This window comes from Onychostruthus taczanowskii, unplaced genomic scaffold (assembly GCF_017590055.1).
Source record: "Onychostruthus taczanowskii isolate IOZ18803 unplaced genomic scaffold, ASM1759005v1 scaffold24, whole genome shotgun sequence".
Lineage (NCBI taxonomy): Eukaryota > Metazoa > Chordata > Aves > Passeriformes > Passeridae > Onychostruthus > Onychostruthus taczanowskii.
The window spans coordinates 1826371-1833264 of NW_024499684.1; positions in this window are offsets into that span (position 1 = coordinate 1826371).

A 6894-nucleotide genomic window follows, 5' to 3' on the forward strand; every position below is an offset into this window, starting at 1 on the left:
CGCCGATGGATGCGCCGAGCCCTGCGCCGCCGGATGCCTCCTGAACGCCGCTGCGCGCCGCGGCTCGGGCCGGGAGGTGGCTGCCAGGGCCGCCCGCGGTACCTGCGTCCCGTGTCCCCCGCGCCCGGCGCCGGCCCGCCCTCCTTCCACCCGGGCGGAGCGTCCCGGCCGCCGCCCCCGCCGCGCCGCTGAACTACAAATCCCGGCAGCCCCCGCGGGAGCGCGCCGGTGCGGGCGGGGTGTGGGGCATGCTGGGAGTTGTAGGCTGGGAGCGGCAGGGGAAGGCGCCGGGAAAATGAAAAAAATATTTAATCGAAGTAATTTTAATTGATAAAAAATGAAAATAAAAACTATTTAATCAAAGCGTAATTAAAATTATTTATTCAAAGTGATTTCAATCGAGCTAAAATGATTCTTAATAAAAAACTTAATAAAAATATTTAAAAGTGTAATTAAAAATTATTTAATCAAAGTTATTTAATCAAAGTGTTATTGGAGCAACCTGGGATAGTGAGAAGTGTCCCTGCCCATAGGATAGATGCCCCTTAAAGTCCCTTCCAACACAAGCTATGCTGGGATTCTTCCCAAGGATGAAATTGACCCTCGTGTGTTCCCCAGGTCCCTTCACAAGCTCGCAGTCAAAACGGAAACAAAGCAGGATCTTGTCAATTCTTAAACCGAGAGTAGAGTTTGTCAAGGTAGCATTTTGTTGGAAAAAACTTGTGTCATTTCTCAATTACACAGTTTATCCTTAAAAGAGTTAACTTATTGATAAAACACTACAGAACTCACAGCCTATGAAACTGTAATATAAATAAGAAATAATAAACATCCAAGGCCAAACACAAAATACATCTCAAACACTTTAATCCCAACCCTAACACAAACAAAACAAGAAGATAAAAATGCAATAATTATTGAGCCAGCCCAGTAGCTCGAGCCAAAAAAATCCCAATTTCAGGGCTCGTTCTGCACTCCAGCAGCTCTTCCCAGGGGAGGAGCAGAACTTCAGCACCCACAGATTATTTTAAAATAATCAGCAATAAAAACCTCACCAATATTCGGGGTATCAGCTGCTATTCAATTTTAGTTTTTGGTCACTTGTGAGAGGAATGAAAAGCGATTACTGAGCCAGGTTTGTGAATAAACTGGAGAATTATCCGCTTGGAAAACTGGGAAAAGCATTCCTTGCTCAACAGCTCCTCCTCCTGCTCGCCGGTAGCGTGAAACCATCAGGGCGTCTTTTGTTTTTATATTTTGGCTACGGAAACAAATAATCTGATATTGCAAATGGGAATTCATTGTCTGTTCAGCGCTCCAGTTCACAGGAGTTGTGGGTTATAAACAGAATAAACTTGGGAATTATCTTCCCAATTTTCACAAAGCAGTATTCAGCTTTTCTAGGCAATTTTTGTGGCACCCAGAATAAAAATAGAGAGTGAGATAATGGAGAAATTCTCCCTATTTGCTAGCCTGAATAATACCAGCGTTTTTATCATTGTCACTTCTTGCTTGCATTAAATAAAATTCAATAGTTCTGACTGGAAGAAGCCTCATTTTGTCAATGTACTTACAAAGATAAATATAAATAACAACAGTGAAAAACTTTAATTTCCTGTAGTTGCAAACTGAATTTATCATTATTTCACCCTGGGGATGAGCAGTGAGGACACAACACTGATGGGTCACCAAAAATCATTACCACATTTAATTTGATGGAGATTTCCTTGTAAAAATACTCCCAAAATCTGGAGGGTGTCTGTTCTATAATATTCTCTGGGATGCTAAAATTTGGGGGATGTTGCTGTTGCTGTTTGCTGAATTCTGCTGCCCAGATAAAAATGTTTTGTCAGGATTTTCAGGTTTAAATACTTCTATTGTCGTAAATCAGACGTGCGCAATAATGTGACTCGTTGAAGATTAAAAAATATTAAAGCAAAATATTCCCCAAAACCTGTGGATTCACCTGCCTTTTCCTCTGCTGAGAAAATCAGAATAGAAAAATCAGCACCAACAACAACAACTGTAAAAGTGGAGTTTTTCATGTCAGGACTGCAACGCAATGCAATAAAACCTGTGCTTTTCTTTCCAGATAGGTGTAAAAATGGATTTTGGGATATTCAGGGTGACACAGGCCCAGCTCTCCAGAGGAATAACTCGGTGGCAATCTCAGATCCTGCTCTGTACATCAGTTTGGGTAGCAGTAAACGAGGCTGAGTTCTCCTGGCAGTGCTTTCATCTCTGCTGATATAAACTACATTTCCTGATATTACTGCCAGGATTTTACCTCGCAGCAAACACCAGGAATTGCAGGGAAATTCTGCCTCCCCCTGAGAGATCTCATCCCAGCACTCCTGTTCTGCATCTCCCCTGAAGAGGAATGTTTGCAGATGTGAAATGCAAACAGCAATTTTCCACACAAGTTGCTCCTTTCTCTTTTCCAGCATTCTCAATCCCAGGACATCTTCAAGTGTAAAATCTGATTTTTGTTTGTTTCCTGGTGCCATCAAGTGACCTTGGTGTCAGTGGGAAGGAAAGGCACAGGGAGATTTCTGAATGATGTTTTAATATCTTTTATTAAACACATTATTCTGCTGTGGAATGGTGTGCACCAAAACACAGTGCAGTGTGTGAAATTATTATATTTATTATATATAATACATACAATGAAATATATCTAACATATACAATGAAATATATACATTTCACTATGGTGGAATTATTATACATAATAGTGAAATGATAATCTATAAATTAGCAGTGAAATTATTCTATATAAATTATAAATATGAAGACATCCTGGTTAAATACAGGCTGGTGCCTGGGGTGGAAATACCACACCTGCCTTACTCAGGGAATGTAATTCTTGATTATAAATATAGAATTTTCATTTTAAATATAATTTTTCATTTTATAGGATGTAAATTATACCCGAAATTAACATTGTTTTAAGTAAACAATAATTTATCTTGTTTCCCAAGTAAACTATGGGATGTTGTTCATTAACCTTTACATCTTCTTACTTTGAATATCAGAGCCAAACTACCTGGTGGTACAATTGAGGAAAGGTGCCAATGTTAATTGCATGGAAAAGTTTAACCTGGGATGTATTTCAGAAGAAAATTCTGGGGTTTTCCAACTTACAGAGCCTTGAATTACCCCAATTCTGGAACTGCCACAAAAATTTGGGTGCTGAAGTCCCTGGGAGTCTTTGCTTGGTGGCAGCATGAGCCCCAAAATATTGGAGTCCACATCTTCCAGAGCATGACTATTTTGGGAGACAGAGATTAATCCAAACAGTTTTTCCCTCTCATTTTCCAGGTGTGAACTCCCTGAAAATTGGGAAATGACCGAGGAACCAGCAGAACCCCCAGCAGGTGAGGCTGAAAATGCTCCTGACCCCCAGAGCTGCTCCCTGAAGTGATCTTTGGTTTACCCAGCAGCACCACTGCAGAGTGCAGACACCAGGAGTGTTTGTGGAGCACAAACTCCCCACTTTCCCAGAGAACTCCAGGACACGCCAGGAAAATGGAAATAGGAGCTCAGCAATCTGGAATCGCTCTGCAAACTGGCAGTGTTCTCACAAACCTTCCTCAGATCTGGGCACAAATTGATAAAAAGCAGCAGCAAAGCAATCTTAATTTTCTTCTTCATTAATTTTTACTCTGTTTAGCAGCTGTTTCATGTCTGTGGTGCAGACTGTTTAATTTGCATTAAGCAAAGGGCTGCAAAATTGATTTATACATTTGAATGCCTCACATTTTCATTCTGAGGCACTTTTGGATGCAGAACATGACAGGCTTAAATTCAGGATTAAATCCTTAGGCCAGGCTTGTCCCAAAGCAGAGGTGAGGGGGGAGCTGAGGTTACAGGTGCCTTTTTTGGTGACTTCCCTGAGACTAAAATTAGCTGTGCCCTCAGCTGACTGCAGAGGGTAAAATCCAGATTTCACTCAGTGCCTTGGTGATTCCAGAGGTTCATTCCAGCACTGATGCTTTCCCTTGACCAAATTCTTGATAAAACACAAAAAGTGAAGCCTTCTGAGGCAGGATTGAGATAATTCAGCTCTGGGTTAATTTAGATTTCCTTGGGCAAGGCAGATGAATGGGCACAAGAGCCCAGCCAGGGCTGCAGCCAAGATGAACCCAAATGGCCCCAAAATGCACGAGCGCTCACGGGGTCTCTCCCTGGGATCAGCTCTGCTCCATGTGCACATTGCAGTTCAGTGTCCAATTCCAGCTCAGCCCCTGCACTCCCATCCTGCTTGTTTTTCTCTCTGCAGCCCACGGGGTTTGTGCTCTTGGGCTGAGATTTGGATCATTTGTCCTTGGTGCCCAGCTGGAGCAGGAATTGTTTGTCTCCCTGCTCTGTGCAGAGCTCACCATCCCCTGATGTGAAGCTCAGACCTGCACACTAAAGCAGCACAGAATCTGAAAAATATAAAGCTAAACCTGAGGCATCAGTAGAATGGCTTCTCCTGGGCAATGTGCTGGGTGTGATGGGAATGGCATGCTTTGGCCCAAAATAGCTGCCTGGGCTGGTGCCTTCAGCTGTCAGAAGTGTCTCTCCTCCTCCCCACGTGGTGAGATCTCCATCCACAGCACCATCTGCTTCCTCAGGATGCAGATTTGCTGCATTGGAGCTGGGATTGAATGGGGAGAATCGTCTGACTGCCGTTTAATTTTATGCCTTTCCTTGAATTTCCAATTCCCACATCACTCCTCGGTCTCCTGAGGCACCAGAAGCTGCCACCAGATGAGGGAATGAGCTTCAAACATCTGTGGGCTTCCCTGCTGCTGCTTCCAGCTCCTTTCTGCACATGGAAAAAGCTGGTGGGAGCAAGATGATCCAAAATCCACTTTTCCTCCCTGCCTGCCTCAGTGCTTTCAGCATTCCCAGCTCTCAGAATGTACCACATTCCCAGCTTCTGTTTGGGAAGGGGGGAGTGACTGGCAGCTCCTTCAGCTGGTGGAGAAGGAACAAAACAAGGAGGAGCAGTGGAAGGGCTGGGATGTAATTCCACGGATCTCTCTGCTGTTTATCTGCTGGATGAAGGGATTTATTTATAGCCCGTGACTTCTCCAAAAACATTGTTCTCTGCTGACCTCCCTGCTTAAATTGGAAGTTAGGAGAGCAGCTCTGCCAAGTAAATGAAACTTTAAAATACAGAGGGAAAGCTTCTTTTTGTGTTTTGAGTCCACGGCTAATGCTGTGCCTCATGATTTTTTTGCCTTATTGTCAATCCTGGTCACTGTGGAGAGCTGGGATTCTCCAGAACAACCAGGAAACCTGGGATGTGGAGAGAAAATCACCTCAAGTTCACTTAATAAGGGAGGTGAGGACACACAAGCAGCAACCTGATCAGCTGCTGACACCAGCAGCTCCTAAGCCCGGGGCTCTGGCTCCCAGCAGCCCATTCCCAATCCATGAGTAATGCCCCACAAATAAGGAGCAGGGATTTGCACTTTTCCTGGCTGGCAGAATCAGTTTTTGCTTCCTAAAAAGTGTTTAAGAAACCACTGGGTATGGCACTCGATACCATGGTTTAGTTGAGGTGTTAGGGCATGGGGTGGACTCGATGCTCTTGAAGGTCTTTTCCAACATGGTGATTCTGTGAATTCTGTGGAAAAAGCCACAGAAAACAGGAACCAGGCTCGTTGTGCATCTCTGGAGCCTGCTGAGTGTCAAACCCAGCTCTGGGCTGGGCTCAGAGCAGTGAGGGATTTGCAGCAGAGGGGATCCTGCCCTGGCCTGGATCCCATCCCTGCCCTCCCTAACACTGCCCAAGAGCTGGGGTGAGCGGGTTTGGCAGTGGGGAAAAGGCAGAGCTGTCCTGGGGTGTGGTTAATGTCTCCTCAGAGTGGTTAATGTCCCCTCAGGGTGGTTAATGCCCTCAGAGTAGTTAGTGCCCTCAGTGGTTCATCCCCTCAGGGTGGTTAATGTCCCCTCAGGGTGGTTAATGTCCCCGGAGGGTGGTTAATGTCCCCTCAGGGTGGTTAATGTCCCCGGAGGGTGGTTAATGTCCCCTCAGGGTGGTTCATCCCCTCAGGGTGGTTAGTACCCCTCAGGGTGGTTAATGCCCCCTCAGGGTGGTTAGTATCCCTCAGGGTGTTTAATGTCCCCTCAGGGTGGTTAATGTCCCCTCAGGGTGGTTAATGTCCCCTCAGGGTGGTTAGTACCCCTCAGTGGTTCATCCCCTCAGGGTGGTTAATGTCCCCTGAGGGTGGTTAATGTCCCCTCAGAGTGGTCAGTCCCCTCAGTGGTTCATCCCCTCAGGGTGGTTAATGTCCCCTGAGGGTGGTTAATGTCCCCTCAGTGGTTCATCCCCTCACTCTCCTGGCTGCAGTTCTGTTGCACAGCAGCAGCGCTTTGGGGCCCGGATGCCTCTGGAATCCAAGCGTGTCCCACCCCGTTCCCCGTCCCAAAGCTGAGGAGACTGCACCGCAGAGGCTGGAGATGCTCAGGGGTCTCTTGGTCCCCAGGAGCCAGGGAGGAAAGCTCTGCAGTCCATGGCGGTGCTGCTGTTTGCTGGAAGGGTGATCCAGGATTTCCCTGTGTCCCTAGGAGGGGAGGCTCTGCTCCCATCCCAATCTCTGAGTTCCCTTTTTCCCCCTGGTTCCTCCCATCCTGGTGCTGGGGTGACTCAGGACATCCAGACCTGTCCTGCTACAGAAAGGGGCACCAACCCCTCTCTGCTGTGTCACCAGAAGTGACAGCAGGAAGCAGCACAGCCCTTCCTCCACAGGCTGCCACAAAATCCCAGAATGGTTTGGGATGAAGGGACCCCCAAACCCACCCAGTGCCACCAGGGACACCTCACACTATCCAGGTGCTCCAAGCCCTGTCCAACCTGGTCTTGGACATTCCCAGGGATCCAGAAGCAGCCACAGCTTC